Source organism: Alosa sapidissima, chromosome 2 (genome assembly GCF_018492685.1).
Source record: "Alosa sapidissima isolate fAloSap1 chromosome 2, fAloSap1.pri, whole genome shotgun sequence".
NCBI classification, from domain to species: Eukaryota; Metazoa; Chordata; class Actinopteri; order Clupeiformes; family Clupeidae; genus Alosa; species Alosa sapidissima.
The window spans coordinates 145,001-168,880 of NC_055958.1; the positions used below are offsets into that span (position 1 = coordinate 145,001).

At 44.1% G+C, this 23,880-nt stretch overlaps 2 long non-coding RNA genes across 2 annotated transcripts; one reads left to right on the forward strand and one right to left on the reverse strand.

The window, feature by feature from the left end:
* The first annotated feature begins 5,304 nt into the window (after nt 1–5,304).
* Nucleotides 5,305–5,941, forward strand: LOC121701181. Its single transcript, XR_006027628.1, has 2 exons — nt 5,305–5,666; nt 5,812–5,941. It is a non-coding gene; the product is annotated as an uncharacterized LOC121701181 (long non-coding RNA).
* A 7,575-nt stretch (nt 5,942–13,516) lies between these two features.
* Nucleotides 13,517–14,560, reverse strand: LOC121701886. Its single transcript, XR_006028320.1, has 3 exons — nt 14,392–14,560; nt 13,661–13,730; nt 13,517–13,568 (listed from the first exon to the last, which is right to left on the reverse strand). It is a non-coding gene; the product is annotated as an uncharacterized LOC121701886 (long non-coding RNA).
* Between the last annotated feature and the right edge of the window lie 9,320 nt (nt 14,561–23,880).

Sequence of the window (23,880 nt, forward strand, 5' to 3'; positions counted from 1 at the left end):
AGGGGGTGAGCCCTGCCCGCCTCGCCGCCGACGGCCTCCTGTTTCGGACGGCTCGGTCAGACGGGGCTTCTGGGCCTCGCAACAGAACGTTTCGGCGCTGGGGGCGGAGGCTCCGTGGAGCCTCATGTACCCCCGGCCTGGTGGCGGACCCGCTGGGTTCGGGGAGGTGCGTCCGGCCGCACGGGGCGGTCGGGGTGCCTCCCCTGGCGGGTCTCGTACTCCAATCGGTCAGGTGATAGCGTTTGGGTGTGGGTTTAACGTGCTGAAAAGTGTCCGTGGAGCTTAGATTTCTGGCTGTGAGCATGCACCTGTATGCATCCCGTACGGTGGCAGTGGAGGCGAGTCAGACCTCCAGGAGGTGTCAGAGAGTCCCTGGTAACATTCTGTGAAATTTTGGTTTCGGACCTCCAGGGCTACCCACACTCCCTTTAACGTGCCCCAACACAGTGCAACTATGCCTGGGTAAGCATTCGGCCCTTTCTGGGGGGTGTGGAAGTCAACCAGACTCGTAGGAGGTGTCAGAGAGTCCCTGGTAACATTCTGTGAAATTTTGGTTTCAGACCTCCAGGGCTACCCACACTCCCTTTAACGTGCCCCAACACAGTGCAACTATGCCTGGGTAAGCATTCGGCCCTTTCTGGGGTGTGTGGAAGTCAACCAGACTCGTAGGAAGTGACAGAAAGTACCAGGGAACATTCTCTGAAATTTTGGTTTCAGACCTCCAGGGCTACCCACACTCCCTTTAACATGTCCCAGCACAGTGCAACTATTCCTGGGTAAGCATTCGGCCCTTTCTGGGGTGTGTGGAGGTCCACCAGACTCGTAGGAAGTGACAGAAAGTACCAGGGAACATTCTCTGAAATTTTGGTTTTTGACCTCCATGAGACCCCATTGACCCACACGTGTGGCCCAGCACAGTGCACCGTGGTCGGATACTCAACTGGCTCAGTCTGGGGTAGCCTGGATGTCTGAGAACTTCCATCCACTCTGACCATGTGTCTGATACTCCAAAAGGCCCAAAAAGAGTGCCAAAGTTCGGGGAAAACATACTGGATGCATTGCCTGGGACTTCAACTTTTTGCCAAAATTTTTCTAAGTCCACTTTTTTACCCTCTCCTCGATTTCGCGCCGATACCCGGCGCGGGGGGGTCAATAAGAGTACCTCCAGGCCAAGGGGAGCTCCTCAGAAGTGTCCCAAGCTCTCGGACACATTTTCTGGCCACCCCGGGTAGCCGTTTACGGAGCCTGCCACCTGCCCCGCGTATATAATTAAATAAGTCAGGACTTAGGTTTTGAGCGAGTTTTCACTTTTGGACTTAGGTTTTGAACGAAAACCCATGGTTAACCTAGCCTCCCATGGTATACCTGGCTACCCAGGGTGAACCTGGTTACTCTTGTGTCCCGCAGAGGGCGCCATTTCTCACATTTTATCCATTTTCATCATTTTCATCCTTTTTATTCTATCTTTTTTTACATTTTGCCCATTTTTACACATTTTCATCCCAGCTTCCATGCACCTCTACAGGCATGATTTTTATGCATTTTGGTCGTTTTTGGACACTTTTCTGGGCAGCCTTTTCATCCATTTTGGGGCTTTTTGGGCCTTTTGGGCCTGTTTCTGGCCCTGATAGAGACACAGAGAGGAGTTTTTTTTTCAACATTGGGAGCTTTTATACACATTTTGGCCATTTTTCCCCCAGCTTGGGGGCACTTTCCTGGGCAGGAATTTTAAACACCTTGGCCAGTTTTGACTTCTCTCTGGCCAGCCCCCCCCCACTTTCTGACCACATTCTCCTGCGGGGGCCTTGTTTTTTCTACGGGGGCTACTATTCCCAGCCATTTTCGGGGTGGCCACGGCGAAGGGGAGGGGACTTTTTTGGGCATTTTTTGCATATTTTGGCCTCTTCTACGGCCCCCAGCTACTCACCTGTTGCACCCAGACAGGCAGGGACCCTAGTGGGCATTGACTTTGACCTCTGCGTGGGTTCAGCACCCGCCTTTTCCCACCAGAGGGCAGCGAGAGCTCAACTCCAATCTCAGGCTTTTTTAAACAGCTATTTTAACAGTTTTTGCCCTTTTTGACCCCCTGTCAGTATTTTTTCGACCCCAGCCTCCGGTGGGCCGCCCGGGCATGAATTTCAGACAGTTTGACCACTTTTAGCCTCTTCTGTTTGCAGCTATTTGCTCCATTTTGAGTGTTTTCAGCTCTCAGAGGGCTTTTTTTTTAAAAACTGGCTACCTGGAATCGAGAGGCTTGCCCTGCAGGGCTGGGAGAGGTCTGGGGATGAGTGTTTGTGCTCAGACGGGCTCGACTTGGGCCTAGGAGCAGGGAGAGACACACAGAGCTGTGCTAGACCCCCCCCAGCGCTCACAGCCACACACACGCACACACGCGCGCGCAGGAGATAGAGAGGGACGGAGAGAGGGGCCTGTTGCTCACACAGGCTCCAGCTGCTCACAGAGGCCCTAACTTGGGCCTAGATGCTTGGGGAGACACAGAGAGCTGTGCTAGACCCACTGCAGACCCCTCACACCCACACACACCCACCCAGCCACCCACCCACACACACACACTCACACACACACACACATAGGCCCCTAATGCTCACACAGGCTCCAACTGCTCAGAGAGGCCCCAACTTGGGCCTAGATGCTAGGAGAGACACAGAGAGCTGTGCTAGACCCACTGCAGCACCCCCACACACACACAGCCACCCCCCCACACACACACAGGCCCCAACTGCTCACATAGGCTCCAACTTAGGCTGAGGCCTTGTGAGAGGCCTACTAGCTACTGCTGACCTCTGACTTGACCCCTGATGCTCGGAGAGGCTTGGGGAAGAGTGCTTGTGCTCACATAGGCTGCAGCTACTCACAGAGGCCCCAACTTAGAGTGAGGCCTTGTCAGAGGCCTCCTAGCTACAGCCTGACCTCTGGTTTGACCCCTGATGCTTGGAGAGGCACAGAGTGGCTTGGGGAAGAGTGCTTGTGCTCACATAGGCTGCAGCTACTCACAGAGGCTCCAAAGACTCTCTCTCTCTCTCTCTGTGCCCTGCGCGCGCGTGTGTGACCCTGAGAGCACACACACACCGCCGTGTAGCCAGAGAGGCCTGTTGAAGGCCCAGCACAGCCCACACACACACACACACACCCGGGGAGCACAAACACACACGCACGCAGCACACACAGCTCTGTTAGGCCGAAGACAGCTCACACACACTCGGGGAGCACACACACACACACACGCAGCACACACAGCTCTGTTAGGCCGAAGACAGCTCACACACACTCGGGGAGCACACACACACACACACGCAGCACACACAGCTCTGTTAGGCCGAAGACAGCTCACACACACTCGGGGAGCACACACACACACACAGGCTACCTGGGAGGGCACACATAGCTCTGTTAGGCCGAAGACAGCTCACACACACTCGGGGAGCACACACACACACACAGGCTACCTGGGAGGGCACACATAGCTCTGTTAGGCCGAAGACAGCTCACACACACTCGGGGAGCACACACACACACACACGCAGCACACACAGCTCTGTTAGGCCGAAGACAGCTCACACACACTCGGGGAGCACACACACACACACACGCAGCACACACAGCTCTGTTAGGCCGAAGACAGCTCACACACACTCGGGGAGCACACACACACACACAGGCTACCTGGGAGGGCACACATAGCTCTGTTAGGCCGAAGACAGCTCACACACACTCGGGGAGCACACACACACACACACGCAGCACACACAGCTCTGTTAGGCCGAAGACAGCTCACACACACTCGGGGAGCACACACACACACACACGCAGCACACACAGCTCTGTTAGGCCGAAGACAGCTCACACACACTCGGGGAGCACACACACACACACAGGCTACCTGGGAGGGCACACATAGCTCTGTTAGGCCGAAGACAGCTCACACACACTCGGGGAGCACACACACACACACAGGCTACCTGGGAGGGCACACATAGCTCTGTTAGGCCGAAGACAGCTCACACACACTCGGGGAGCACACACACACACACACACACCTCTCCGCCTCTATGCAGCACCCAAACAGTACTCTCTTACCCCAGTGTGTGTGTGTGTGAGCTCGGGGAGCACATGTACACCTCTCCGCCTCTATGCAGCACCCAAACAGTACTCTCTTACCCCAGTGTGTGTGTGTGTGAGCTCGGGGAGCACATGTACACCTCTCCGCCTCTCTCACCCCAGTGCGTGTGTGTGTGTGAGCCCGGGTAATGTTTGTTCACCCCATTTCAGCCCTTGTTCAAGCCCATCTTACAGAGGCCTTTGTGGGCAGGAATTTGAACCTTTTGTGGCTTATTTGGTTTAAATACAAGCCTGTGATGATGCAGTGGGATACCTACTCCACACCTCAGGGATGCAGTGTTGTGTGTTTGAGCTGGCATTCCCGGAAACATCCATGTGTGTGTAAGTGTTCGCCCCTAACCCTAACCTTAACCTCTGTGACAAATCCAACTGGGATTCCAAAGTGAGCATCTGCTCAATAACTCAGGGGTATGCCACGCTGAGGACCAGGGTTCAATTCCCACCCTTTTGTTTCTTACCTTCCCTTCCCTTTCCCCCCCCTTTTTCTTTATAGGTTGTCTTTTCTTAGCCATATCCAAAAGCACAGGTGGCAGAGTGCATGGGCTGGGGGTTACCACCCAGGAGTCCCGGGTTCGATCCTTGGCAGGCACGAAGCCACATTTCCTCCTCCCTTACCACAAGTTGCCTGTACCTTCTAATCCTAACCTTGTCTGTGCCTTGTGATTTGGAAAATGTACCATCTAAAGTTTATATACTTGTAATATTAATGTAGGAAATAGGACTTGTAAAATCCTTATTCAAGTTTAAATATAGCAGTTTCTTGTTTTTCCTTTTTTCTTTTTAAGTTTAACACCATTTAAAACCCATTTTGGAGCACTTATTCTTTTTGTTTAAATGTCTTGATATTTATTTATTTTGATATGAACTCTTATTTTGGTGGACTGGCCCCACCTTTTTGTGTCACTTCCCCTTAGCCTCCATTTCCTCTACATTCATTGCTTAAAAAGACTCCATTTTGTAGCACATGTCCTTAGCCCCTGAAGAAATACCTCTACGGCATGAAACGTCGGGCACAATGCTGCGCTTTTTAAAGTTTTAACTGGGAGACTTTCTGCATCTCAAGGATTCTTCAGGATTGAGTCAACGTGTCTTTCTGGGACCTTTCTGTGGATATTGTGTTGGATTATTTGCTCTGGGAGATCCTCACTCGGACTGGGACTTGGTAAAAGCTTCTTTTTGATGTTTGCTGTGTGGTTTGACCATCTTAGAACATAGCACTTTGGAGTGGCTTTCTTGTAAGGTGCACCATTTTTTTCCCTTCACCAATTGTGACTTGCAGTGAACTGTTTGAGAAATGTTTGAGTGAATTTGGGCCTAGCCTAATAGCATTGCCTTTACCCAATTGCTGAGTTTCAAGATCTCAACTAACATCATTGAGCTTTCCAACAATCCAAGGATGCCCTTTAGGGATTTTTAAGACTCTTTTTTTGAACCTTTTGATTGAATTCCTGAGGAATTTTTGGACACTCACTCCCTCCTTAAGATTTTTTTATAGAATTTTTAATGGAGGTGGACTCAACCCAAAGGTGGGTGCCTTGAAATGTTTGTCTTCCATTTTGATGGAATTTTGGTTGGTTTTTTAAGGGGATTATTTCTGTGTATTTTTACATTTAATTTTTTGGCCAGTTTGTCTAATAACCATTAATTGTCTTATTGTTTTGTCCTTTTTAGCACTTATTCCTAGTCTCTTCTTTCACTTTGTCCCTGTACCCTTTGCAATTCTCCTTCTCTCCTGCCCTCTTTTAAACTATTTTTCTGACTTTGGAGTGGCGTTAACATGAGTGTACCACTCCATAATCGCTATGAGGTGCTCTCCACTCTGCAGGGAGAAGGTGAGTCCAGTCGTCAGGTTCGCACTACTACTAGGTTGGATACCAATTCTTTTCAACTTACAAAGAAATACTTTAAACTTCTTCAGGCTACACATCATTCTGAAATATTGAATAGGACCTTTCAACAGGGCCTACTCCCCCCAGGCATGACTAAGCAGGTTCAAAGATTAACAAAATTCATTAAACCAGCTTGCCCTTTGGTTTCCACTACCAATAGGGTTTCTAAAATGACTAATAATTGGATGAAAGAAATTCAGAAAATTCTTTTGGAACACTATGATGCTACCATCTCCACTTTGTTAATTGGCTTGGAAAACTTTAATTTGGAGGCCTTTGACAAAGCGATCAAATGGGCTAAGTCTAGATATGGGAGAAAGTTAACAGATAGCTCCATTGCAACAACTAAAGGATTACTGGAACAAGAGGGTTTACAACCAGTTAATAACATTGAGGTTTCAACATCACCTCCAGCCTTAGGCAGGATCCCAAGACAGAGACCGGTTGTAGCACAGGTCATTGCACCACCAGAGGTGTTACAACCAGTTAATAACATTGAGCCCTTGACATCGTCTCTAGGTATGGTCCCTCAACAGATCCTTGTCCGAGCACAGGTCATTGCACCTAAAGAGAGGTTACAACCAGTTAATAACATTGAACCCTTGACATCTTCTCCAGTCATAGACGTGGTCCCTAAACAGAGACCCGTCATAGCACAGATCATTGGACCAGAGGCGATTTCTCCTTTGGATTTATCAGACCTCGAACTTGATGCCCCTCTGCCTCTTTCCAACTTGGCAACCGTTATATCCCCTGACCCTACTGTGCCTGACCACATAGAGCAGACTACTGACGAGTCTTTAAGACCTGGAATGGTGAAGGCCGCCTCTGTGCAAGCGGCAGTTTCTCTTTCTCCTCTAGTAATTAATCCTGTGCCCCCAAAAACTGTTAAAAACAGACTATCTTGTAGTAAGAGAAAAAGCAATCTTGTGGATAATGTCTTTCCTTCTTCCTCTATAGATGCTAGTGGGGGAGAGTACTCTGGACGGAGACCTACTGCAATACAGGGTTTGGATAATGGGACTAGGATGATTGAGCCCCGAACAAAGGTCATTAATGACACCACAATCAGAGGCCAATCTGAGTCCACCTCCTTACCTCTAAGCACGGGTCTTTGTCCTCCTGAGACCTCTCCTCTGTTCTATCCTACTAGACACATGAAGGGTCGGGATTGGGCCTTAACCATTAGGAAACCTATAGTAATTTTTGGAGACTCCAATTTGAGCCAGATACCATCGTTCCAAAATTCCAGTATACAAATAGATAGCTTCCCGGGGGCGGCCTTCCATCACCTTACGGAACTAGTCAAACCGCTTGGTTTACACGATCAGGTTGAGGTGGTGATCATCTCGGCAGGTATCATCAATTGTACCAACTTGAATGAACCATTAACCACTTGGAAGCAATTTTTAGAGCTTTATCGGACCTGCACTGCCAGGTTCCCAAATGCTTTAGTTTATGTTGCCCAGATTACCTACTCCCGATTATTGGATGTCAGCTCCATTGAACGCATTTGTGAGTTCAACCGTAGAGTGGAGAAGAAGGATAAGTACTTCTTACCCCCTTTAGATAGTCAACAATTTTATGTTAATTCCCAGGATAGGATTCACTGGCATAAAAAGACAGCTGAGAGGATGCTTCACCTTTGGCTTCAACATTTAAACTGCACAGGGGGACTAGGTGCCCTACAGCCCCAGTAGTTGTTAACAATATTATGAATTTATCACTCCATTTTGTCTTAAATCAGTCAGAAATTGAGGTACTTAGCAAGGGCCTCAGTTTCATTCCTACGCCCCAACATCTAGACAAGAATAGACTTCGCAAAGCTCTTCACACCTATCACAGAAGACTCACATTATTGGATTTTTTTGATTATAAAGTCTGTCCCTTTCAAAATCCCTCTAGTTGGGAACCCCCAGAAAACCAAATTTCAGATGACATAATACAACTCTGTCAAAAAGATTTGGTCCTGGTCGAGCGGGCTTGTCTTGGCTCCGGGGATCCCCCCGTTAGCAATCTCACCTCGGTACAGCGGTCAGCCCTTAGTCAATTACAACAGAATGAACTTTTAGTGATGAAGCCAGCGGATAAGGGCTCGTTGATAGTCATTATGGACCGGGCCCAGTACTTGCGCGAAGCAGAGAGGCAGTTATCTAGAACAGAGCATTACATCCCTCTTGAACAACCGATCCAGATGACCACCCGGGAGCTCCAGGAGCCCATTCTGGATCGCCTTAAGAGCCAGGGCTTCATTACCGAACGCCAGAGGAGATTTTTGGTGGGTCCGGATGAACCCCGGGTTAGACTGTTCTATTTACTGCCCAAGGTCCATAAAAAGCTAGACACCTGGCCTCTTCCAGGGATACCACCGGGACGTCCGATTGTAAGTGACTGCGGGTCAGAGTCATACCACATAGCACAATATATAGAATTCTTTCTTAATCCTATTTCACAACGTCATTTAAGTTATGTTAAAGACACTTATGACTTTGTGGCAAAGATTAGGGACTTGGTTATACCGCAGAATACCATTTTGTTTACCATTGACATTACATCACTGTACACCAACATTGATACAGAACTGGGCTTGATAGCTGTGCAGGAGGCCTTCAGGAAATATCCAGACCCTGACCGGCCAGATGGAGCGGTGCTGGAATTGTTACGATTGGGCCTCACTAGAAATGATTTTTGTTTTAATGGTAAGCATTACTTACAGATACATGGCACAGCTATGGGGAAGACGTTTGCTCCCTCGTATGCCAATATTTACATGGCATCTTGGGAGGAGACGGCCTTCCCCAAGTGCAGCTTCCTTCCAGATATGTACTTTAGGTACCTTGATGATGTGTGGGGTCTCTGGAGCCATGGTTTGACTGCTTTTCAGGACTTTGTAGAGGTTCTTAATACACACCATCCTTCTATTAAGGTTACTAGCAATGTTCAGACCGAGCGTTTGGAATTTTTGGATACTGAGGTTTTCATGGTTGAGGATGGGGGCGAGGGTAGGAGAAAATTGGCCACCCGTATATTCTTTAAAAGTACTGATACACATGCCCTCTTACATAAATCATTCCATCCTAAACATACTTTTCGGGGTATTATAAAATCCCAGATTATACGCTTTAGAAGGATCTGTTCCTTGGAGGAGGATGTTGAAAAGGCCACTAGAACGCTCTTTGCTGCGCTTCGTCCCCGTGGGTATAGCAGGAGATTCTTGAGGGGCATCAAGTCTGAGGTTAGGCGTTCCTTTGATCGGTATCAGGAGGTGCGTAGAGATTTTTCTGGGCAGACCACCTTAATTCCTTTTGTTCACACCTTTCATACACAGTTGTCTGGTGTGAACAGAGCCTTAAAAAATCACTTTAATCAAGTACAACACCAACTTCCTGAACTCAAAGACTTCCGCCTGGTTTCTGCATATAGGAGAAACAGGAACTTACAAGACATGTTAGTTCATACACGTTTTGACCGTCCACAGCGGGAAAATGGGCCTTTTCTGTTCCCACATTACATAGTTAACTCCCTCACAGGTAAGGGTGCACCAATTGTTAGACGCCTTGAACCTGACTCTGTAAATCTGGTCTATGCCGTTAAATGCATGACTTGTGGTGCCCTATACATTGGTGAAACCAAACATTCCATGAAAATACGAGTCAGACAACACCTTTACTACATCCGTAAGAACAAGGATAGGTGCGTTTACAACCATTTTCAAATTCATTCCATTGATCAGCTTAGAATCATGGGCCTCCAATCAGACCATTCCTGGACCAAGCAACATAGACTGAATGTTGAACGTAGGTGGATGTTAAAACTTAACACAATTGAACCGTGGGGCTTAAATAAAAAATGGTAATTTACGCCTCATGTAATTACTAGTGTATGACTAGTGTATTACCGTATTAAGATCATGTTATTACTGCGTAATTACTAGTGTATTACCTTATTGGGATCATACTATTACTGTGTAATTACTAGTGTATTACTAGTCTATTACCTTATTAGGATCTTACCATTACTGTGTTATTACCATCATTTGAACCTCCTTATTCTGCCTGCTCCTTTCCAGGATTGTTACCAATAAAGCGAACCTGTGGCTGTGTCTCCCTTGTCCTTGTTGATTGTTGTCTAGGGTTCTAGAACATCTTTTTGACGTTCCAGTGTTTAATACTAGTATGGGTTTAAACAAAGTGATGTCTTGACTTTTATGGAGACCATGTTAGTTTTACCTGGGAAACTTAGAGACCAAGATGATCAACACATAGACTAAAAAATCTTACTGTACAAAAAACCCTCAAAAAAACTTCTAAAGTGAGAAAATTGTATTCTTATTTTTTTCTCCCACAAAAAATAAAAAAAATAAAAAATTACTAAGTCTACTCTTGTAGAATGTCATAGGTATACAATGGGTTAAAAAGTGTGTTGCTTGCGGATTTTGGGGTGTCTGTATGCCACTTTAGTCAATTAGGATTGGTCTATATAGTACTAGGATTTAAAAACCAGGATTTTCCTGTTGGAACACCTCATTAGTTCTATTTTTTTATTTTAATTTTTTTTTATTTCTTTTTCTTGCTATTAATTATGTGTTTTATAGATTACTTTTTTCTCAGGAAACTGCCTTATACTCAACAGTATAGAGGAAGAGTGCCGACCAGACACCCGGGAGTCCTGGGTTCAATTCCTGGCTCTGCCCCCCCCCCCCTTTTTTTCCCTTCTCCATTTGTGTGTAATTTATGGCTTAGTCTAAATCTTATCAAAACCATATCCTAACCCTAACCTCAGTGATAAGTATAAATCATATCATAACCCTTATCTTAACCCAAACCCTGACCCTAACCTCAGTGATAAGTATAAATCATATCATAACCCTAACCTTAACCTCTGTGACAAATCCAATTGGGATTCCAAAGTGAGCATCTGCTCAATAGCTCAGGGGTAAACCTGGGGTATGCCACGCTGAGGACCAGGGTTCAATTCCCACCCTTTTGTTTCTTACCTTCCCTTCCCTTTCCCCCCCCTTTTTCTTTATAGGTTGTCTTTTCTTAGCCATATCCAAAAGCACAGGTGGCAGAGTGCATGGGCTGGGGGTTACCACCCAGGAGTCCCGGGTTCGATCCTTGGCAGGCACGAAGCCACATTTCCTCCTCCCTTACCACAAGTTGCCTGTACCTTCTCTATATTCTAATCCTAACCCTAACCCCTACCCCTTGGTTTGGGCGTAATTCTGACACAGGTCCGAAGTTGACTGGACAAGGGAAATTCTCCCCTAACCCTAACCCCCAACCAATTTCCTACCCCAAGCCCACCCCTAGCCCTAATCCTAACCCTTGACCCTGGTTCCCCCCCTCTGACCCGGAGAGCTGGGCAAAGGACAAACCCTTACCTAACCCAACCCCATGACCCCTAACCCCTACCCCCTTGGTTTGGGCGTAATTCTGACCCATGTCCAGAATTGACTGGACGAGGAAAATTCTCCCCTAACCCTAGGAAAAAAATCTTGCTGGCGAGGGAGGGTCACGTCTCTTTTGACTAACGCTCCCAAAACTCCTCCGGTAGCCCCTTAATTAAATAAATAACGAACAGTCCCTAATTGATTAATAGCCTAGGCCTACACCAGCAATTGTTGAACATTGACCTGTACAGGACATTGACAGTAGCCCAGCCTAACAAGCAAATGTTGCAAAATACATCAAAAGACGCAATTAATCAGAAATAAATAATGTAATCTGCATCGCTTTATTTAACAAACTGCAAGCAACAAGAGCATTGAGTTCGCTGTAAGGCCAAACCCAAGAGCAAAGCCTATCTGTTAAGACAGTCGATAGGCTATATAACGAGCTGTGTGCCTGGAAAGACGATAGATGACGGCTCTGGTCATCCCATACCCTCCCCCACTTCCTGTAGCCTACCATTATGAAGGCGACTCGTTGCCGTTTTGTGACATTAAGCTTTTTCACGTTAAGCCCCCCTCCCCTTCTTTCACAAGCAGTGGGGGAGCGCGGGGCACAAAGTAACACTTTTTGGTAGACAAAGGAGGGTTCTCCGCGCTTCTGTCGTTTGGCCACAATCTGTTGCAACCAGGCCAGGACAGATATTTTAGAGAGGAGAGACGCCGGTGCAGCTCAGATGTCTTCTTAATTTTCAATATTCTTCAGTAAAAGGTGCAGAACATTATTAAACTTTGACTAACATTTCGATGTGTCGATGTTTTTGACTAACGAACATCGAAACGTTAGTCAAAGTTTAATAATGTTCTGCACCTTTTACTAAAGAATAAAGAAAATTAAGAAGACATCTGAGCTGCACCGGCGTCTCTCCTTCTCTCTAACACTTTTTGGCTTTGGCTAAATATTTCTAAAATCATTTGAGTTTCACTAGTCACATGTTTTAACAAGCAACACTTGTTATTGAACTAATAACAGACGTGTGTCGAAAATTGACTTTATTTTCCATACGGAGAAATAACATATGCAGAGTCTAACCAAGGTCAATCTTGCCAAAAAAGCCCTCAAACCTGAAAACACATGAGGCAAAAGTGCAAAACATCACAAAACTAACTAAACTAACACGCGCATATTTTTGTATTGCAATCATTGTAGCCTACAGTTGTAACAGCGCGTAACAGTCGTTTTACTCCCCGGATGCGCTCATTATAAAGAATGTTTAACGTGTCCCAAAAACAGCTATCAATTAATCACCAAACGTCTTATAAACAAGTATTGCCAGGAGCAACACCTTGCAAAAAATGATAACAATAGGCCTAGGCCTTTATATGGCTCTGCTCCTGCCTAGATTCGAACTCAGAACTACCTGAAAGTTGCAGACCTGTTCTGGAAATACGTGCATTAACCCACTCGACCGTCAGACAACGCTATCTGCTTCGAGTAGGCCTATTGGGTAGGACTGTAGCCTACACTGGTTGCTGTGGCTTGTGTCTTGAGTGACCGAATTCGTTTTTCTTTGTCATATGAATGCTGTCATTTTGTTAACATTACTGTTAAGGAGATGCTGTAGGCAAAGTCTATATTTCAACCTCGTTAGTGTAGTAAAAAAAATCAGAACTATTCACAAGGTTTCTGGGCAGCATATTTATGTTCTGTTAGCAAGCGAACTTCTCATGACAAAGTAGCCTACTGCCAGCTGACGAAGCTCTCATTTTAAAACATTACTGAGAGACAGACGCTGTACAATCAAGAAATCTTGCCACTGAATCCAAAACTATGTTTAACATTATGTACAAGGCTTAGGCTACAGTGGACTAGCATGTTGCAGGGGCTGCTAAAAACACAGAGAAACGCACTGAAAACTCGGCCAATCATAGCCCTTGCTGTCGAATGCGCCGTCTGGTTCGACCGTGGAACTCCACAGCGGACTATGCTGCTCCCAAGCGGCTGCAGTTGTACTTACATTTCACCATTCACCATGATCGTGAATGAAGTGTCAATTTTTAACTGGGACCCACTGTACCTGAGAAACTAAAATTTCACGGTCTATCATACATGGAGGCCTTTCTTCCAGCTGTTGCAGTCGTCTTGTAACCTATTATGCATAACATAAGGTAAGTATCTGCAGTGGCATCTTATCTGCAATCATATATTGCAAACATAAGTATAGAGGAAAGATCACGTTACCTGTGGTACCTCCTGGCAGCATAAGTTCTCAGACTCTGACGGCATTGTTGCACAATTTCCACATGTGCACCTAAACAAACCCATACAAAAGGAGTCCTGCATGAAAAGCTAAAGAAATAATAAACCCTATATTTTTTTTACACAACAATAGCACCCACATTTACATTTGAACGAGCGTGCTTCAGCTAGCTAGTACTTTTTCTCAGCCTGACCTAAGTGGGTGAATAGTAAGTAGTTGTGCTAGGCTAGACTTTCTCAAGTTTACAATGCGAACACACCAGTATACACCAACATCTATACATCTTGCGCATACATGCAAGCCTCATCAGTATGACAGAGAAATACTACTGTACTTTAGGAACACTCGGTCTGTAGCAATGGCGTGGGAGCCTTCCCTAATTTTACTGTGAACAAATGTAACGTTATTTTAAGTTAGAGCAGGTTGCAGGATCTGCCAACCACCTTGGCCAATGTCAACCGAGCGAAGCTTGAAGCAGCGGGGTGCTTAGAAGACACTTCTAACTTCACGTTTAGTGAACAAGAAGCACAATATAGTTTACTACTGTGTGAATACAAATTCATTAAGTTTAATAAATAATGAATTAATTCATAATCGTGCCTGACCTGGCACTAACGTTAGCTATCGATAGCTAGACTAGCCTAGCGTTAGCTTTCACAGGCTAAACACTGACTAATATCTAAGTTTCAAAAAAATTGAAAGTTTCACTAACCATTCAGAAGCGTCTTGCTGAATTCTCTGAGTCTCAGGTTCTGCAGGAGACTCCCCTCCTTCAGGATCCGATTCTGGTTCAAACATGTATGGTTGAACTACTGCCGCCATGTCCATGTAAAAGTTAACGTAGTAGTAGTGGTAACAGTCAGTGGGGCGTGGGCAAAGATTCTACAAGCTTCAGGCGTGGCCAAATTAGCAGCAGATCATGAATATGTAATGAGCAGCAGAAAACAGCATACTCGGAAAGGGGCTGAAACAGAGGGGAATAGAGGTAGGTAATCGTTTCCTACGAGCTATTTCCAGCAAACAACTTCAGAAACATGTTTTCTGGAACTCATAGACCTATTTTAACTTGTTGAAAAATAGTCAAAATATGGGCACTTTAAGGTACCTAAATGACAGAATCCCTGATTCAGAGAATGTTTGGATGTCCGGAATGGTAGACAAATACAAAAACAGACCAGATACACCAGAGTTTGCAACAATGTTTATGGCAGAGTTTGCTTCCACTTATAGAGTTGTGTATGGAAGGTAGAAACAAGGAAAAAAGGTTTTGCCACTTCAAAATGAAATGGGCTTCATTCAGAAGCGAACGAAAGGAAAGCCTGCCATTATCAGATACGCCCGATTTTCTGAACAAAAAGCTCCAGAGAAATTCTATGGCACATTGCTCAAACTGTACCTCCCTTATCGCTCAGATTTACAGCTGAAACCCAGAGGTTTTCCAACATATGAGTCATTTTACACATTGGGTTCTATACGTCTTCCTGGAAGAGACTATAATGAGAGAGTAGTTTCTGTTGTCAAGGAGAACAGGTCACAATTTGAAAAGAACAGTGATGCAATAGAGAAAGCGATTGAGAACATAGAAGAAAATGGACCTATGGAGGATGCATGGACAACACTTGCACCTGAGACAGAGCTTCTTCGGCTTGAGTGCATTTCTGAGCGTGAAGAAATAAATCCAGATGAAATGAATGAACGAGATGACATTCCTGAATATAGCTCAAGTACCACAGACAGAGGAAGTGCAGCACCAATGTTTGAGGCTCCTCAAATCGACCCTACTGTAGTCCGTAACATGTATCAAAATCTAAATCAAACGCAGGCATCTATATTCTATACAGTGCGTAAGTGGTGCATGAGACGAGTGTGTGGACAGAGTGCTGATCAGTTTTTTTACTTTGTCACTGGTGGAGCTGGAACTGGCAAATCTCACCTTATCAAATGCATCTACACAGAGGCATCAAAGATACTCCGCAAGTTACCCCGCATCACAGAGGAAAGAGACATGTCCATGCCCACTGTCCTTCTCACAGCATTTACCGGCACAGCAGCTTTTAACATATCTGGCAAGACACTGCATTCTGTCCTGAAACTGCCAAGAAGCCTTAAACCACCTTACCAGTGCCTTGGAAACCGTCTAGATGAAGTGAGAGCAACCTTGTCCAATGTTGAAATAATTGTCATTGATGAAGTGTCCATGATATCAAAATCACTCTTTGCATATGTCAATTGGAGACTGCAAGAAATCAAAGGCAGCAAGAAACCATTTGGCGGAGTCTCAATCCTGGCCTGTGGTGATTTCAACCAGATAAGTCCCCCTGGTAAAGCCAAACCTCTTTGTGTGTTTGAGGATCATGTTCTTGATATCTGGAAGGATCGATTCCAAGTAGTCACTCTCACAGAAATCATGCGCCAGAAAGATGATGTGCCATTTGCTGAGCTGCTCAACAGGATAAGGGTGAAACGCAAAGGAGAGGCATTATCTGAAGCAGACAGAGCTCTACTTGGCCAGGCCATATGTCAAGCTGATGACTGTCCCAAAGACATTCTGCATATTTTTGCTACTAATAAACAAGTAAACCAACACAATGCAAACACAATATCTGCTCTATACTCTGAACTGGTCAACATTGATGCACATGACTATAAAAAAGATCTACGAACTGGTCGGATGGAAAGGCAGAGAGCACCTTTTGAAGGACGTAAAGGGGATTTACCAGACAGACTACAAGTTGCTAACGGTGCACGTGTGATGCTCATGAGAAACATAGATGTAGAAGATGGACTGGTGAATGGTTCATTTGGAAAGATTGGTAAAATTGTTTATCACGACCAAGATGGCAGATCACTTGTAAAAATGCTTGGTGTTGAATTGGACAGTCCCAATGCAGGGCAAAGACATCGCAATAAAGGACCAGAAGGACCGGACAATTTGGTGTACATTGAAAGAGTAGAGGAACCTCTTAGTAAAAAGGGTGTGGTTCGTCACCAATTTCCAATGACTCTAGCCTTTGGTTGTACCATACACAAATGTCAAGGCATGACGACAGTTTCTGCAGTGGTCTCGTTGCAGCGCATATTTGAACCTGGTATGGCATACGTTGCTCTCAGCAGAACGACCTTACTACATGGTCTACGCATAGTTGATTTTGATGAAAACCAAATATATGGTGATCCAGAAGTCACGGTTTCTGTGGACAGTATGCAAAAAGTTGCATTTGGAAACGCCATGCCCCTTCTTCACTGCCTCCTCACTCTGAGATCACCATCTTTAACACTGATCCATCACAACACTGAAGGACTGTCAGCCCACATCGATGACGTGAAGAGACATCATGAACTGTGCCTCGCAGATATTTTGTGCTTTACTGAAACACACCTTTTTGGCACATTTGTCCCAGAAAATATCCAATTGGAGAACTATCAAATGTATAAGCGCAATAGACATGTGTCATACACTACTCTTTCACATTTTGCACAGAAAAATGGTGGGGGAGTTGCTATGTTTGTAAAAAGCCATGTTCTAGCCCATCACGTGCCATACATACAGGGTGTGACTGATCTCGAATTCCTGGTTTTGAAAGTTGTTGCTCCAGTTCCACTATTAATTGCAGTGATTTACAGACCGCCGGATTACAACACAAACCTATTTTTGCCAAATCTCTGCCATCTACTGGAGTCTTTACATGTTATTGCTGATAGTCCAGTTATAGTCTGTGGGGATTTTAATGAGGACATGTTGACCAATGGAAGGAAGCCAATCTATGAGTTGTTCCAGTCAAAAGGATTCACAAATCTCATTACCACCTCCACCACTGAGAAGAACACATTGTTGGATAACATCTTCATCTCTGATCCTCAGCACTGTGCCCATTCAGGTGTTCTACAAACATATTACAGTTATCATGATCCTGTTTTCTGTATTCTTCATTAATTTAAATACATCAGCGAATTTTACATTCCTCCAATCCATTATATCAGCTTCAGAATTAGGTTAGACACAATGTATGAAATATCGATGTGCATGGTGTGTCAAGAAGTATGATAACATTCATTAATTTGGCAGATGCATTTGTCCAAAGCGACTTATAGCAATAGAATAACATTTAAGCTATTAACATTGAAGCATTTAAACATTTAAGATACAGAGCTATAACTACAACAATATAATAACATTTAAGCTATTAACATTCAAGAATTGTAACATTTAAACTTTTAACCCTCTAGGCGCCACGGGCGACTATAGTCGACAAGATGCGGCACTGAATAAAACGGCCAATTTTGTCAAATAGGGTGTCATAATTTGTTCAAACTCCACTCCACTAGATGGCAGACATGTCATACGTCATCACCGAGTCGAAAAATCGTCATGCTTCTATACAAAATCTTCCCGCTAGAGCTCATTGAATCAGTGCGAGAAATACCGGAGCTAGTGTGCGTGTGTGCCATTTTTATCAGAGCAGTATTGTCAACGTCAGAGAGTATTTGCACTACATTATCGTGTAATGGCATCAGAAAAGTTTACCCGCAATGAAGTGTTGGGTTTTCTATTCGCTGACCCTGATTCTGAAGGAGAATATCTGCCTTTAGAAAATGACGGTGATTCGTTTACTCACCACGCTTCAGATGCGTCCCTGCCTTGCAATGGTGCAGCTGGACAAAGTTTAGACCTACACCAAGCACAAATGAATCCTTTGCCCAATGTAGATGGTCCTTTGCCCAATGTTAGTGCTGGGAACAATGTTTCACGGGGTCGTAGTGTTCATCGGGAAGTTAGCAGGCGTGTTAGTGATGTGGGAAACGAGGCTGGAAGTTATGTGGGGGTCCAGTCTTTTTACAGCACTAGCCAGCTAGCTTCTTTGTCTTCTGACCGTGTGCCTCTCCGCAATCGCGGCGACAGTAACGTGTTGTTGGAGCATTTGTCTAATGCCACTGGGGATGTTAGACGAGGTCGAAGTGTTCATAGGACAGTTAGGGGGCAACGTGGAGGCAGGGGGAGTCGCAATGAGAATGACAGTAGGCCTAGTTCGAGCTGTGCAACTTCTCTCCACTCGGCGCGCGCGCGAGGCAGATCAGGCCGTGCTAGTCGCAGCAGGAGCAGAGGCGGTGTGACACGGGGCAGAGGAGCCATGAATAGTTTAGTGCAAGATGATGGCTTTGAGTACTTGGCCAATGAGGAGCATTGCAGTACCAAAGTTGGATCACGCCCTTTGATCAGCCAATTGGTTATCTGGGGGAAAGAGAACTCTCCAATGCCAATTCGCCCCTAGATTTTCTATCACTCTTTCTCTCTGATGAGTTCTGGAATTTACTTGTTATTGAGACAAATCGCTATGCCCATCAGTTTTTAACCTCCCATCAACTCCAGCCACACTCCAGATTTCATCAATGGTCTGACGTAACTGTCAGTGAAATGAAAGCCTTCTTTTCCCTGCATTTGAGTATGGGTCTGGTAGAGAAGTCAGAGTTGGAGGATTATTGGGCTGAATATTGGCCAACAGCAACACCTGGATTTGGGAAGGTGATGTCCAGGAATAGATTTGAGATGATTTTGTCTTTCCTTCATTTCACTAATAATGAGGAGTATGTTGACAGGGGTCAGCCAGGCTATGACAGGCTATTCAAAATCCGCCCAATAATTAATTTGGTCATCCCCCGGTTTTCAGCAGTGTATGGCCCATCTAAGCAGCTGTCACTGGATGAAATGACCATTGCATTCAAAGGAAAATCAACCCTAAAAATGTATAACCCAAACAAACCAGACAAATATGGTTACAAAGTATTTGTTCTGAGTGAGGCAAAGTCAGGCTATGTGCTACAGTGGTCCATGTACACTGGACAAAATAGGCCTAATGCTGATTTTGGTGCCCCACACCTTGTTGTCCGTGAGCTGATGGCCCCCGTACACAGGGAAAGGGCATGAGGTGTACATGGACAGCTATTACACCTCGCCAGCCATAGCAGATGAGCTGGCAAACAATGATTCGGGTTTGTGTGGGACTGTCAGCAGTAACAGGAAGGGGATACCAAAGGGCCTCACCCGTGAACAGCTGCCATTGAGCAAGGGAGATGACCCGGTCTTCATGAGGAAGGGGAAAATGCTAGCTTGTGCGTGGCATGATACAAAGCGCCTCACAATGCTCTCTACACTGCATTCCAACACATGTGTCAGAAAGCGCATCAGGACCAAACACACTGATAGTGGCTATAGGGAGATAAATAGGCCTGTTTGTGTTGATGACTACAATTCATTCATGGGGGGTGTCGACACAGCAGACCAGAGAATGAAGACCTACCTCTTTCCCCATAGATCAAGGAAATGGTACAATAGAATTTTCAATGGCATTCTCAGTGTAAGCATGGTGAATGCCCACATCATTTACTGCCGCTGCACTGCTGCTCCTCACAAGCCCCTGAAAGTCTTCGTGCAGGATGTCATCACTGCTTTACTGGAAGGCTTCTCCAGGAAAGAGAGCAACAAAGGCCGAAAGTCATCCTCACTGGGAGACATGCCACAGAGACTCACTGAGCGCCACTTTATGTGCCAGGCTGATGGTAAGCCAGATTGTGTCGTTTGTTCTGATCGGACCCGCCCTAAAGGCCGCCGTCAGACAAAATACATGTGTAGGCAGTGTGGGGTGGGTCTTTGTGTTGTGCCTTGCAATGAGAGGTACCACACCCTGAAACACTACAAGAAATGTCACCTGGATGGATAGGGAGTCATTATCTCTACAGCAAAAGGCCTGCTACATAAATTCTTTTTTTTGTCTGCCATTTATTAGTAATGATTTAGACTGTTGATTTACTATCTATTTCCCTGACCATAGTAGTGTACACTATGTGTTCTTTTTTGTGAGTTCATGTCCTTGTGATGTATGTGTCTTTGTCAGCTAAAAAAAACAACCAAAAAAACATCAACAAAAACAACAAAAAGAAAAAAAAATACTAACATTGTCTCTCGTCTTGTCTCGTCATCTCACTCCTGATCTGTGCCTTGCCGTGGCGAGTGAGCTTTTGAACTAAACAGGTCTTGTCTACTTGTGTTTGTGTGTCATATGAATAATATATATGTACCCCATACATGGCTTCAGAGTGCCTACTGTATGTAGTAAATGGAAAATCTCTACAGCAAAAAGGCCAACCTACAGCTACATTCATTCGGTTTGTTACTGCCATTTATTAGTAATGATTTACACAGTTTGTTTACTACTTACTATTTACCTGAGCATTCAGTATTGTGCAATATAGCACACAGAAGATGAGGGACATTTTGGGGGGAAAGAAGTGCTGAATTTTATCATTCAAACATGTGACTTTTCATGAAAATTCTATAATCAAAGATGGCCGCCACGTCATATGACGTCATAATATGCTAATTAGATGGGGAAATTTAATCATAAACTTTGGGTCATCCTTAATATTTCTCTAATTTACAGAAAGTCTCTATCTCTTATCACTTTTAAGATATAGCCTTTTGAAATGAAGATGTCAAAATTGATCGTTTCGGAAAAAAACCTCTGGCGCCTAAAGGGTTAATGTAATCAAGTTGATAATGTAGTGGGACAAGCATCTAACTGAAGTCCAAAATGAAGAATTCTGCTGATTTAAACTAAAAGTTCAATCCAGAAACACCAACAATGTGTGAAAACGTGTCAGCAAATAATGAATAAAGCAAAAGAAGACTGTTTCGGAACATTTGACCTACCAAACTACCAACCTTGGTTTGCGTAACTAGTTAACTTAACCCTTTCGTGCCCGTGCCGAACATTCCATTTTTGGTGCTGGATGACCTCCTTACACAAAAAACCTTATTTCTTGAGTATAATACATACCATCAATGGGATATACATACCATTGTAATCAGAAGGGTCAGTTCTATCAAATGATGTAAAATACATATGGTAATGTTGATATAGTAATGAACAGTCTTTGAAAATCCTCTCCAAATGTATACCGAAATTCGTTAAAATTGAATTTCATTCGCATAAAAATGAATTTTCATCATATTTCTATACGAGATAGAGAAAAATATAGAGTGTATGACATGTTCAGCAAGTTGTGGGCTATTTAACAAAAAAGACTGAATTGGAATACCATTAACCTTTCAAAAGTTATGATAAATTAAGTGATAAGTGTAAAAAAAATGCAGGAAACGGGATTTAGAATGTTGACAGAATTCACATTCTCTTTCTCACCAAAAACATAAAAGTATGCATAAAAACTAATAATGAAGTCAGACACAATGGTTTAGATGTATTTGGTCCATAAGAATAAACCATTTATTTGTATATAAGCAAATGCTACAGTCAACAATAATGATATATAAAAGAAAAACATGTACCTTACGAGTAATACAGGAAGTAAGTATACTGTATATTTATTGAAGATCAATTCTGAAGAGACATAGAATACATTTGATTCAACAGATACAACTTCCTTATATAAATTAGTGTAATATGAAAATGATATACATCTATAAAATGTATTATTTATGAAAAGCTAGGAATACAATCAACTTCAACATCACTCAAAAATCAATGTGTCTAAACATTTGAAAGTGGATTACATAGAACAAGCCTGTTGAGAATAAACACATACACACATATAAACACAAACTCACACACACACACACACACACAGAGGAGGATAGGGAAAGGTGGGGTGGGGAACCTGAAGGTTAAACACAGAGGACCTATGACTCATAACGAAACGCATCCCCTTCTGTAGAATGCCAAATCTGACAGCAATTTTGTTTACCAAAAAAGCAGTCACCTACCGCTAAACTCCAGGCCATAGAAGCTACTTTAGTGTTATTATGTATTGTTTTTATAACAAAGCCAACAATTTTTCTTTGGCTCCTGCTGTACAGGAATATGTACTTGATGAAAAGATGACAGAGTAGTAGTTGGAGCAGCTGAAGGCGAGGCTGAAATTTTGACGGAAATGCCTGCCAGCTGTTGTGATAGATTTTCGCCAAAATCTTTCTGGCTGTAGCTACCAAACCTAGGTTCAACACCAGATTCTGCATTGCCAAACTTGAAATAATAAGAAACTACTGAAACAGCAATGTCAATGGAGAAAAAGTGTACACAATATGTATTTCTCATTTGGTCAACGCTCCCTGATCCCTTCAGAGACTTGGTTCCCCAGTAGCAATGGATATTAGGGAGGGAAGTGAAGTCCCATGTCAATGATCAATCCCAGAAAACTGTGAAACTCTTCTGGGGTCTCTTCGTCCCATGCCCCTGCACTGTGTGTTTGCATACAACGGCCTACTAAGCACAACCTCTCACCCCTTCCGGTTGGTAAAACCACATATGCCTGGGACAACAACATAAAAATCAACATAACAAGTCTATTTCACAGTGTTTTAGTGGCAGTCTACACCACCCTACGCACGCCACCTAAATCTATACCTTCTTCCTCCATCCTCACATGGTCTTCAACATTGTGAGCGCAAGCTCATCAGCAGTCAGCCACCTCTTCAGGCCTGCAAGGAGGTCTGTGTAGGTCTTGTCATCCTCCATCTGAAACAACAGTAAAATCATACAAATGTAATACATTTATTAATTAAAAAAAAAAAAATCACAAAACTACAGATGTGTGCGTGTGTGCACATACATACACAAGAAGAGGTAGCCTAAACTATTGAAGCATTTTGAGTAACTCAAAAATATTTAGAAGTATGAAAAGTCATTTTATTACACATGGGTTTAGCTACCCTAAATCTGATTGCCTGGCTGGCATTAAGATAAAGACAGATTACATTTCACCTAGTAACTAACTGCTTAAATGCAATAATGACATTTCTGACATAATATGTGATTTCACATCATGTTTTCTATAAAACTACATATTGAGAAGAGTAGAATATCAAGTCATGCCATCTTAGAAAATGTTGAGACAAGCACGTCTGATGTTTGACATTTAGAAGCAAGGTAAAACAGTTCACTACAAACTGCCTAGCGAGGTAACAACCCGATGAGAGGCAATACGTTAATTAGCACTACATTTCTGACAGAATCCGTGATTTCACATCTTGTTTTCTACAACTACATATTGAGAGGAATAAAAATATCGCTCAACTTATTTCATGTAAGAGAACGCAACTTAGAAACGCGGCGCCCATTGATTTATTCAGCTTTGGTATGCTATACTGACTTGCCAATATAATGCTTACCTAACAAGCAAATTGGTACTA